This window comes from Podarcis gaigeae, assembly GCF_964106915.1.
Source record: "Podarcis gaigeae genome assembly, chromosome: Z".
Lineage (NCBI taxonomy): Eukaryota > Metazoa > Chordata > Lepidosauria > Squamata > Lacertidae > Podarcis > Podarcis gaigeae.
The window spans coordinates 19,775,926-19,788,982 of NC_139691.1; the positions used below are offsets into that span (position 1 = coordinate 19,775,926).

At 44.3% G+C, this 13,057-nt stretch overlaps 1 protein-coding gene across 1 annotated transcript in view; it reads left to right on the plus strand.

The window, feature by feature from the left end:
* The window catches only part of LOC310836721 (uncharacterized protein), a gene marked incomplete at its 5' end in the record, with an annotated part of 135,592 nt that extends 124,181 nt beyond the window's left edge, over positions 1–11,411 (plus strand). The window contains one exon of the mRNA XM_083722451.1: positions 11,394–11,411. The remainder of the gene's footprint in view (positions 1–11,393) is intronic.
* Positions 11,412–13,057: the final 1,646 nt, after the last annotated feature.

Genomic DNA, 13,057 nt, shown 5'->3' on the forward strand with positions numbered 1-13,057 from the left:
AGTCAGCACCCACAAGGGAACCCCATAGGAGGTCCAAAACAAGTGGCACAACTGCTGCATCCTGAGATTTATTTCCATATTTTGGAAAGTGGTTTGTCTGCCTTTCCATCTGTCTGTTCTCTGTCAAATTGGCTGTCTTTTGAGATATTGTTGCCACATTCTAAGAGTTCCCAAGCTGGGGACAGAAAATTTTGTTGCTGTTTACATACCTTCTAACATTTCTCTGATGAAAATAGGGACCTATTCCAATATATATAAAAACATAATGAAACATTAAACTTTAAAAAAATCTTCCCTATAGAGGATTGCCTTCAGATGGCTTGGGGGGTCACATAACTCCATACCCTCCAACATTGAAAATAGGGACATCCTAAGGAAAAGTGGGACATTCTGGGATCAAATCAGAAACTGGGACGGCTTCTCTAAATCGGGGACATCCCTGGAAAATAGGAACACTTGGAAGGTCTGTGTTTAGGTGTAATTTTGAATCAAGATAAGGACACAGAACATAAGAACCTAAGAAGAGCCATGCTGGATCAGGCCAAACATCCTATTCCCACAGTGGCCAACCAGATGCCTATTATAGGAAACCATCAAGTAGGATTTGAGCACAAGAGCAGTCCCCTTTCCTGTAGTCTCCAGCAACTCACATGCCAAAGCATTGTTGTCTCCAACTGTGCAAGGCAAAGCATAACCATTGTGGTTAGTAGTCATCAATAGCCCTCTCCTCCTCCATGAACTTGTCCAGTCCTCTTTTATAGCTGTCCAAGTTGGTGGCTATCACAGCCTCCTGTGGCAGCAAGTTCCGCAGTTGAACCATGCACTGTGTAATTCCTTTTATTCGTCCCAAACCTTCCAACATTCGGCTTCTGATGTGTGCAAGGATTGTAGAATTGAAGATAGCCCCACAGGTCATTTTGTCCAACCAACTGGAATCACAACTAATCATGGGCATAGCCAAGGGGGGAGCAGGGGGGCAGTTGCCCTCACTAGATAAAGTAAAACAATAGAAAAAACTAACTGATCAATCACATTTGTTCTGGCCCCCCTAACCAATTCCTGCCCTCCCCTAACAAAAATCCTGGCTATGCCTATGCAACTAATCACATATAACTTTTTAAGCTCCACAGTAAAGCATCCAAGGATGAGATTTTAGGAAAGACGGGATAAAATAAGATAACTAACAATGAAGATGGGTTTGGGCTCAACTTTTTCCAGTAGTGAAACCTTGTGAAGTAAGGCAGCACTTTAAGCAGATTATGACTGGAATATGGTGCGCAGAGCCCATCACTCTAGTCTTAGAATAAGGGAATCATGGAGTTGCAGAGTTGAAAGGGACCCCAAGGATAATGTAGTCCAAGCCTCTGTAACGCAGGAATCACTGCTAAATAATTCCTGACAATGAAGTGGTGGACTCTCATTTGTTAGAGGCTTTTGAGCTCTTCAGCTGTGGTTCCTGTGTTGCAAGGAGTTGGGCAAGTTGACCCTAGGGGACCAACTCTACAATTCTATGAAATACAAGGGGAGAAAAAGGAATCCCAGAACCTAGAAACAGAAAAGGTCTCCTTGGCTGGACCCTTCTGTTGTGGTGGGTGGGTGCTTGGAAAAGCAGTGGGGTCAAGAGTTTTCCCTGGTCATTTAAGAACTCCTCCTGAAGACTCAGCTCCATTCTCTGGCCTTATCTTATTGCAAGAAGATTACAACAGAAAGCCAAAAGCTTCTGTCCAAAAGCTCCTTAAGAGATCCCAGCAGATACAACAAAAATAGATTGAAATTTAATTTATAATTTGGCTCCACAAACATATTCATATTGTAGAGTTGGAAAAGGGCAATCAAAATGATGCAGCGTTTGGGACTTTTTAGTTCAGAGAAAAGGTGAGTAAGAGACAACATGATAGAAGTTTATAAAATGATAAATGGCATGGAGAAAGCCAATGGAGAAATTTATTCGTTCCTCTCTCATAATACTAGAACTTGGGGACATCCAAGAAAGCTGAATGTTGGAAGATTCAGGGCAGGTAAAAGAAAGTCCTTCTTAGTTCAACCGTGGAACTCTCTCCAACAGGAGGCAGTGATGGCCACGGACTTGGATGGCTTTAAAAGAGGATTGCACAAATGGGTTGGACTAGATGAACCTTGAGGTCCCTTCCAACATTATAGTTCTATGAAATTCATGGAGGAGATGGCTGTTGAGAGAAGGTTGTTAATGGCTGCTAGCCACAGTGGCCATGTTCTGCCTCCATGGTTGGAGGTAGCAATAACTTGCTGAATACCAGTTGTTGGAAACCACAGGAGCTATTGTGCTAGAATTCGGCTGGCTAGTTTCCCATTGTGGCATCTGGTTGGTCATTAGCCATTGGCCTGATCCAGATGGCTCTTTTGTTTTTAAAGAAGTCCTCTCTAAACCTTCAGGTAATTGAAAACAAATGTCTCATCACAAATACCCCATTTGAAGGGTGGGGGTAAGTGCTTGATTAGGGTTGTGACTTCAGCTACAGATCTGCTTGGAGGAAATGGAGTTTCTTTACCTATTTCAGTCTTAGTTCAGGGCAGGTTTGAGGATATTGGGAGATCACTGGTGATGACACACTTTAAGAGTGCTTGTCTCCAAGTAGATATCAAGGTATTTTATGTCCCTCATAGCTAGCTGCTTCCTTAAAGTCCTAGAATTGTAGGATTGAAAGGGACTCCAAAGTGTCATCTAGCCCAAATATCTGTAATGCAGGAATTGTGACTAAACAATCCCTGACAGATGGCCATCCAAGTTTGGTATAAAAACCTCCAATGAATAATAGACTCATAGACTTGGAAGGGGCCGAATGTGTAATCTAGGAGAAACCTCTGGCAAGGCAGGAATTGCAGCTCATATCTGTCATTTGTTTCTGGAAATGTCTTTTGATTATCACATGATTAATCTATTTATATTTCATTCAGTGCCAAAATAGTCTCATTCACAAGGTATAGAAACCAAGTCGCACAAACTACTAAAATATAAATATCCATCATTTAAACTACACAACAATAAGTCCTTCTGACTTTATGTATAGAACAATCTCACCCTTGTGATCATCTATTGAAATAATCTTCTATACTCTTTTTCTAGTTCTATATCCAGTAGTCCCAGCAGGAACAGTTCTGATTTCAGTTGAACACTTACCTTCAAAATCATTTGTATCAATGTATGTATTTGTAGCCAATATTTTTTAGCTTTTTACACATCCACCAAGCATGATAAAATGCCCCTTTGTGTACTTGACACTTCCAACAAACATTTGGAACATTTTTATGCTTTTTAAATAACTTATCGGGAGTTAGATACCAAAGGTACATCATATTATAAAAATTCTCTTTTAAATCATAACTTAGTGTGTATTTTAACCCCTTTGTCCACATGTGTTCCCACCGTTTCATCTATGTATTATTAACATTTTTTGTCCATTTAATCATGCATTATTTAACTTGTTCCTCTTCCATTTCTATTTACAGCAACAGTTTATACATTTTTAATTTAACATGTTCATCATTATTACACAATTGTATCACAAAATCCATCTTACTTTGTTCCATACCCCAAGTCTCTTTATTCAACTTAAATCTCTCTGCTAATTGTAACTGAAAAAACCATTGGAAGTTATAACGTCCCACTGTTAATTGTTCCCTTGTTTTAATTTTGCAATATCCTTGGTTCCACTCTAATAACTCTTCATAAGTTAACCATTTCTCTTTACCCATCAGCTCTTTTCTACAGAAAGCTTCTTGCAGTGAAAACTATAATGGTGTCTTGGTGCATCACCTAAGTTTATATCTATTCCAGATTATTACCGGTAATTTAACACATTTAATAAAGTGGTTCTTAACATCCACATTTACATAATTTACATTGACTTTATCATAAGGACATGGGTGGCGCTGTGGGTTAAACCACAGAGCCTAGGGCTTGCCGATCAGAAGGTTGATGGTTCAAATCTCTGCAACAAGGTGAGCTCCCGTTGCTCTGTCCCAGCTCCTGCCAACCAAGCAGTTCGAAAGCACATCAAAGTGCAAGTAGATAAATAGGTACCGCTCCAGCGGGAAACTAAACGGCATTTCCGTGCACTGCTCTGGTTCACCAGAAGCAGCTTAGTCATGCTGGCTACATGACCTGGAAGCTGTACGCTGGCTCCCTCGGCCAGTAAAGTGAGATGAGCGCAGCAACCCCAGAGTGGACCTGACGGTCAGGGGTCCCTTTACCTTTTTATCATGCCAAAAATATCTGTGCCATTCAAACCTTAAGCCTTATCCTTCGAATTCCAAAAGTCTTTTAATTCTAAATGTCACCATTCCTTCACTAAGCAATTAATACATTTTATTTATTTAATTTATATCCCAGCCTCATGGTGGTTTACATGGCTCCCCACCTCTTCATTTAATCTCTAATAAAAAACTCTGTGGTATAGGCTAGGCTGAGAAGCAGGGACTTAATGGCTGAGTGGAAATTTGAACACTGGTCCTTCTCAGGTCCAAGACAGATGCTCTAAACATTACACCACACTTGCTCTCAGGTAGGAGGGTGTTGGACTTTTTGAAGTGTCTTTTTGCCCCACAGCCTCCCAGGGTGGGGACGGGGACAGATGATGTAATTCTATTCTGTCTTCCATTTCTGCTTTATCTCTTTTTGTTGAGCCAGTTCTAGCTTTCGATTGCTGCATTCCAAATATGGGGCTTGGAATTATAGAACCAGAGAACTGTAGTGTTGGGAAAGGACCCCAAGGGTCATCTCATCCAACCTTCTGCAATGAGAAATCACAACTAAACAATCCATGAAAGATGGCAATACAGCCTTTGTATCTCCTACTGGGGATTGCACTGCACAGAGGTAAAGGTAAAGGTAAAGGTACCCCTGCCCGTACGGGCCAGTCTTGCCAGACTCTGGGGTTGTGCGCCCATCTCACTCAAGAGGCCAGGGGCCAGCGCTGTCCGGAGACACTTCCGGGTCACGTGGCCAGCATGACATCACTGCTCTGGCGAGCCAGAGCCGCACACGGAAACGCCGTTTACCTTCCCACTGGTAAGCGGTCCCTATTTATCTACTTGCACCCGGAGGTGCTTTCGAACTGCTAGGTTGGCAGGCGCTGGGACCGAGCAGCGGGAGCGCACCCCGCCGCAGGGATTCGAACCGCCGACCTTTCGATCGGCAAGTCCTAGGCGCTGAGGCTTTAACCCACAGCGCCACCTGCGTCCCTTCTGCGTCCCACTGCACAGAAGACCCTGACAATTGTGAGGCATCCTCTGTGCTGCCATTTTTCGCCAAACACAATTGTGGCTCAGAGTGCACATGATACCACAAGCAGCACTGGGTTTCCCTACTCCCTGTTGAGCTTGCCTAGCCATCTGTCAGGGATTCTTTAGCTGTGATTCTTGCAATGCAGCGGACTGGAATAGATGGCCCTTGGGGTGCCCTTCTGACACTACAATTCTATGATTTAGCCCTTGTCTTTGGGCAACCGTCTCCATGCCCACCGGGGGAGACACAATGGGGAAAGCTTTTACTGGCTGCAAAGGCATCGGGCATGCCCTGGGCTCTGCTTTCTTGGAGGGTTTTAAGGAGAAGTCAGATGGTCATCTGTCATAGATGCTTTAGTTGTAATTCCTGCATTGCAGTGGGTTGCACTGGATGATCTTTGGAATCCCTTGCAATACTAAAATTCTATGATTCTATGATCAAGGAATGTGGAGGTTTTAAACAGAGGTTGGATGGCCATCTGTTAGGGATTCGTTTGCTGTGATTCCTGCTTTGCAGAGGGTTGGACTAGATGAACCTTGTGGTACCTTCTATTTCTACGATGCTATGATTCTATCCTGGGGGCTGGGAGAGAAGCTTCCCCCCTCAGCAGCTCGCACAAAGGCTCACACTCTCTTCTGAATGCTTGTTCCAAGGTCCATTGGCTCGAGTGGGACAAAGAGGCCATTGTGTGCAGCCTCGCAGGATCCAGGCTGGCTCTTCAATCACTGCCTGTAAACATAACCCCCTGGCATTGTGTGAGATTTCATTCAGACCGCTCCGACTTGCAAAAAGGCTTGGATTAGGGGCGCTGGGAGAGGCCCAGGCGGTCTCCTGACACATGGAAGTCCTTATGAGCTGTGCCAAACGGACGCGCTGAGCAAGTTTAAATTTGTCCAATCCTCTTTTAAAGCCATCCAAGTTGGTGGCCATCCCTGCCTCCTGCCAGCATTCCTGGCATCTGTTGGGTGGCTGGTCCACACAAGCAAATTCCGCTCTGAAACTCGCAAGGTTCAGCAACATGCAACTGATGAGATGAGCGGGCAAGATTTTCATCTCTCAGCCTCGGAGGCAGCATAGCTAAAAATATATGCCTGACCTTTTTTCTTTGTGTGTGGCTGAAATCACTCACAGGAACCAGAGAAAAGGTGAGCAGCTGCCAGCGGAGATTGGAAGATCAGAATTGCCTCCCGGAGCAGAAGAGGAAGGTGGCTGCATCTGCCCAGAGCCAGCTTGGTTGACAGCCCTTCTCTTCACTCCTGTTTGTCAAGAAGACATTTGCTATTGCAGGGCTAGCAGGACCCACCGCCTGAGTTTCCCAATAAAGGAGGTGGCATTTAGTTGAGATTGCTGCATTGTAGCAGGTTGGACTAGATGACGTCTGGAGTCTCTTCCAACTCTACAATTATCTCCCTTCAGCACAGAGCCCAAGCTCTTAACTTGGATCATAAGTCCTCTGTGATCTGCCTGGTGATTCACCAGTTCAGAACCAGGCTGCAGGCCTCAGAATGGTAGAGTTGGAAGCCTACGCATCATGTAGCCCAACCCCATGCAATGCAGGAATCACAGCTCAAGAATCCCTGATGGTAGGTCATCCAACCTCTGCTTAAAAGTCTCCAATGAAGGAGAATCTGCCACCTTCAAAGGGTCTGTTCCACTGCTGAAGAACTCTTGCCTTTAGGAAGCTATTCCTAATGCTTAGTCAGAATCTCTTTTCTCTCTCATTCAGATCCATTGGTTTGGGTCCTCCCCTCTGGCTCCACCTTCCCTGGGACAGCCCTTCAAATATTTGAAGATGGCTTTCTTGTTATCTCTCAGTCTCCTCTTCTCCAGGCTAAACATACCCAACTCCCTCAACCGTTTCTCATCCAGCTTGGTTTCCAGACCCTGGATCATCTTGGTCACCTGCACATGTTTCAGCTGGTCAATATCATTCCTAAATTGTGGTACCCAGAGCTGGACAGAGTCTTCTTCTTCTTTGGCAATCGCTTGTTTTGAGACTACAATTCCTTTCATCCCTGACCACTGGTCCTGCTAGCTAGGGACCATGGGAGTTGTAGGCCAAAAACAACTGGAGGGCCGAGGTTGAGGAAGCCTGCACTACGGTCTGCTCCTGCTTTGAAGGTATTTTTTCCTCTTGTGGCTTACCGCAGCCTACTCCAAAACCCCAGGGTCTCCATGGAAGTGTGAACACATGTGTTCAGGGGTAATTGAGGATTAATCCCAACACTTCACACGTCCTTAATGAGGTGTGAACGACGCCTCAAAAACCCACCTTGCTGGATTCCAGGAGGAGGTGGATTCCACAGCTCAGAACGCTCCAGTCTGAGCTTGAAGGTGGAGCTAGAAAGTATCCCCCAATCTGGTGCCCTCCAGATGTATTAGACTACAACTCCCACCAGCCCTGGTCCCATCAGCCCCTGGTCACTGGAGGCCATAAAACTCTGTTTAAAAACTTCCACTGAATAATAGAATTGTAGAGTTGGAAAGGATCGCAAGAGTCATGTAGCCCAAGCCCCTGCAATGAAGGAACCAAAATTAATGTGCTTGAAAACATTTACCTGCAGATCCCTCTTCAGAGCATGGACAGCTTCAACTGACTTTATTTTTTGCATGCTTTGATTTTGCTGTTTCAGATTTTCAAAAGCTGGCAGGTGTGACTGGCAACTCCACTCCTGAAGAGCGGGTGGTCTCTCTGGGTCATCCAGGAGCAGGAATGGGTCAGGAAGGAAGGTGAAAGAAAGCTCCCTTTCCTGGTCTTTGTCATGTGCCTGCTGCTGCATGAGTTTTGCATTCTACCCTTCACTCAGCAACTTTCCAGAAGCCAGCCTTCATCATCATCATCATCATCATCATTATTATTATTATTATTATTATTATCACTTTAAGTTTGTCTACTACCTTTATACATCACTACGCACAATGCAGCTTATGAGCTGAAGAAACAACAAAAGACGCAACGAAGATAGCTCAGTCCATAGATCAGGGATCAGCAAGCTTTTTCAGCAGGGGGCTGGTCCATTGTCCCTCGGACCTTGTGGGGGGCCTGACTATTTTTGGGGGGCAGGAATGAATGAATTACTATGCCTCGCAAATAACCCAGAGATGCATTTTAAATAAAAGCACACATTCTACTCATGTAAAAACACACTGATTCCCAGACCATTCGCGAGCTGGATTGAGAAGGCCATTGGGCCGGATCCAATGCCTACCCATGCCATAAAACATGAGACCCTTAGTTGTAGGGTCGTGGGTTTGAGCTCCACGTTAAGCAAGAATCCTGCATTGCAAGGGCTGGACTAGATGACCCTCACGGTCCCTTCCAACTCTACGGATCTATTATTCTATATGACCACACACCCCATAACAATCCAATCCAATGCAAAAAACCCCATAATAAAAATATAAATTTAAAATAAACTTGTAACAAATAAAGTACCGGTAATATTCAATAATTTAGTTCATGAAATTTATACACTTTGTGGTTGTAGACAGAAAAACTGAAAGTGGATTACAAAAAAGATAAAACAATAAAATCACTAAAAAGAATTACAACCACAATTTGAAACATACAGATATTCAACACCACAATAGAATAGACTAAAACAAATTAAAACTCATGCAGACTTTCTGAACATCTGGGCAGGCTTGTTTAAATAAGATTTATTTATTTATTATGCCTCAGAGTCATATGATAAATTTAATTCTCAGAATATCAGCAAATAATAATTAAGCAGACGTTCACTCTCAACAACTACAGAAAATCATTACTGAACTATAATCAATAAAAAGAACAGCTGGTCGCAATACATAAAATACCACAATGCATTAACAAAAACATGTAAAAGGATCACATAACTCACATAAAATTATTTTTTTTAAAAAAAAAATAATATATGAATAAATAAAATTCCCCCTGCACTTCTCTTTGCCTTACTTCGCTGTGAAGAAACAGTGACCTTGTTTCTCCTCTGGAATGGCAACTGAAAGACAGGGCCAAGGTCAGTGACCCTCACTGGCAGCTTTGTTGGTGGGGAAAGCCCCCCCCCCCCCCGGTTGACAGGTTTGCATTTTGGCACTTGGGAAGGGGCCCCTCAACCTCCACCTGGTGGAGGGATGGATGGAGAAAAGGATTCAGGTAGAGAGTTGGAAGAGGAAGAGGAAGATGACCTGCCCTGCCTGCCTCTAAAGCAATTGCACACCCACACACTCACATACATACAAAGTTTTGCCTTTAGGAGTCTTCATTTTTTGTGCCTTTCAAAAGCATCTAAAAACCTAAGGTTGACATGTCATGAGAATCCCAGAGAAGATAAAGGGTCTGAATAAACAAAGCTTTGTGAGAATGGTTGAGGGAGTTGGGGATGTTTAGCTTGGAGAAGAGGAGACTGAGAGGTGACATGAGAGGCATCTTCAGATATGTGAAGGACTGACACAGGAAACATGGAGTGAGATTGTTTTCTGCTGCTCCAAAAGGGAGGACCTGAACCAATGGATTAAAGTTACATGAAAGGAGATTCCAACTAAAAATTAGGAAGAACTTCCCGACAGCATGAGCTGCTTGACAGTGGAACTTACGGGAGGAAATATATAAATCACCTGCATGGGGGGATTCATAAAAGACTGGATCCCTAGATTCAAAATGCAGGGTTAAACACAGTCTCCAGCCAGGGAGAGCTCACATCAGAGTTTTAAAGTCACAAAAGCGAGCAGCTGTGTAGCGTGGGAATATAGGCTGTTAAACCTTTTAAATATCCCATCCTGAGTCAGAGCTTCCTCATTTCTACCACACACCTTAGTAAGTTTAAAAATTCTTTACTTGCAAAATTTCAAAAGTCAGGTTCATGCATTTATCCATGCAGCACAAGTAAACACAGGCAGAAATCTTGAGACACCAAAGATCGTGAACTAGCTCCACACAAGCAGTCTTAGCTTGTAGAGAGCAATCTTAGGCATGGTCAGTTTGCTTGGTGAAAGGAGAATGAACAAATGAGGAAACATAAATTTCTTCCAGGTGAGTTGTGTGACCTAGCAGAGTCTAGGAGCACAATTCTATGATCTTAACCCCTTCATGCATTAACTAGTCTTATGCTTGCTAATTATATTTGAATGCAATATCCCACAGAACAGACTCCCTCAGAAGGTGGTGGACACTCCTTCCTTGGAGGTTTCTAAGCAGAGGTTGGATGGCCATCTGCCAAGGATTCTTTAGCTGCAATTCCTGCATTGCAGGGGGTCGGACTGGATGACCCTTGGAGTCCGTTCCAGCTCTGCAATTATATGACTCTGCAAGTTATATGACTATCACCAGAATAAGGTTGAGATCATATGAAGAGTTTGTCAGGCCTTTTCTGAGCCTTCTCTCCATCCCACTCCCACCCTCCCCACTTCCTAAATGCAGAAACTGAAGAGGTACTTAAGGCTGGGCTGTGTATATTGAAAAGCTCAAATCCCTTTAGAATTTAATCTCTCAGTGATGGATTTAAAACTGTTGCAGGCAGCTGGGTTCTTATTTTATCCAGGGAGGTTGTGGTGAGTCTTTGAAGCAGGCTTTGATTGAAAACAGTGTCTCGGGTTCCAGAGTTCCCTCCTCGCTGCAAACGTCCAGTGTTGCTTCTGTTTGACAGATATTTACTGACAGCTCCAGGGAGGGAAGACCCTCTTGAGTTGTTTTTTTGGGGGGGATTTGGCTCAGTGACATCAGCGTGTGAGTAGAACATCCCCTGGGGGCAAATTCCAGCCCAGCAATGAGCTCATCGGATGGAAATAGATCAGCTCTGTTCACAAAATGCTGCTCACTGCAAGAATCACACAACACCCATGTAGGGGGCTGGAGGGGGAGAGAAATGTGCCAAAATTCAACAGAGCCAATTCCAACATTTATTCAGAGCCAGCATTGCCAGGGCAGGAACATCCCAGATCCTGAGATTTCAGGGCCGAAACTGGAGACCTGGAGGTGGCCCCAGGTGCTGTCACAGGGCAAACCCTGGAGATGGAGGTTAATTGGGAGAGAGGAGCAGATATTGGCAAGTTGATTAAGTTGAACTTGTGCAGAGGAGGGAGACCAGGATGCTGAATGGTCACATCCAGTGGTACCTCGGGTTACATATGCTTCAGGTTACATACGCTTCAGGTTACAGACTCCGCTAACCCAGAAATAGTGCTTCAGGTTAAGAACTTTGCTTCAGGATGAGAACAGAAATCAGGCTCCGGCGGCAGAACAGAAATCAGCAGCAGGAGGCCCCATTAGCTAAAGTGGTGTTTCAGGTTAAGAACAGTTTCAGGTTAAGAACGGACCTCTGGAACGAATTAAGTACTTAACCCGAGGTACCACTGTAGTTACCAAGCTTTTTTCCTGTGATCGCTGCATTTCAGGGTTTGGTCTAAATGACCCTCAGCATCCCTTCCAACCCTACAATTCTATGACTGTAGAGCAATATAAGCCTTGGAAGTTTGCCTTGCATGGTGTATCCTCATACCTTATATGGAATTTGACAGAAATGGGACAGGTTGCCCTCCAGCAAACTCTGCTGGGTTTTTCCACCAAGAAATTCCCCTTCTTGGTTTGGACACTCCTCTTTTGCTGGATCAGGCTGATGATGGTATGCTGAGGCTTTGGCCTACAGGCGAAATTTCTTTCACAGTACTTTATCTCTGCCAGGGTGTGGCCCAGGTTGGAAACCTTGACGGGGTGAGGTGGGGGCAACTCCTGAATGTCTGTCTCTCTGTGTGAATGTTGCCTATTGTCTTTTCTGTGCTCCTGTTGGAAGAGGCCAGCCACCAAGCAATAGTAGAGTCGGAAGGGTTCTCCAAGATCCAACCGCTGAAATTGCAGCTCAAGAATCCCTGACAGGCAGCCAAACAACCTCCAGCTTTAAACCTCCAGTGATTCATAGAACTGAAGAGTCGGACGGGGTCCACCTAGTTCAACTATTTGTGAGTGTCTTCTTCTAAATGTCTGCTGAAAGGTTTGCTATTCCATGAGGCCTGTGCAGGCAATTAAGAAGACACCCTCCCACAATGGCCTGCATATGTTTGTTGTTAATCCTATTTCTTTTAATTTCTTTTTAATTTTTTATGATTTTACTGTATGGTTTTGTGACTTTCTATTGCTCTGCCTCTCTGTGATATATATTGTCATGATACAGTGGTATGCAAATAATTCTATAAAGAAACAGATAGATAAATAAGCAGGAAGCATCCCAGACGTCCTAAACCAGGAGTTGGGGCCCTGGCGCGAAAATGACTGCTGGATCCTGTTTAGTTCTCTTTGAACCTGTGGTGAACCTGTATTACTCCTGCCTGACAAAATGATGTTATGGAAAAGGAGAAGGGGGGAACGTTTCTTAACAATGACCAGCTGCAACAGCCATATAGAATCTCCAGTGTAAGACACACTGTACCCTTGACTACCAGCTGGGCTTTTTGGGGAGAGGGAATCAGCAGAAGGGAATCCCATGGAGCCTTAAGCGTGGCTGGCAATGTTTGTCACCAGAGGACTGCCCAGGTGCAGACAACACAGAGATGCCTCTGTGAAGCTTCATGGAGGAGAGGGCTACTGAGGGCTACTAGCCATAATGGCAATGATCGTCTCTATGATCAGAAGCAGAAATTCTTCTGAATACCAATCGTTAGGAATCACAGGAGGGCAGAGTGGTCTTTGTTTGTTTGCCCCCTGTGAGAACAGGAGGCCGGACTAGATGGGCCATGGGTCTGATGCAACAGGCTTGGGTTAGGCTCTTGTGTTCACATTTTATGTTCTTAAGTCCACCCAAAGTTCTGCTGTGCTGGAAATCA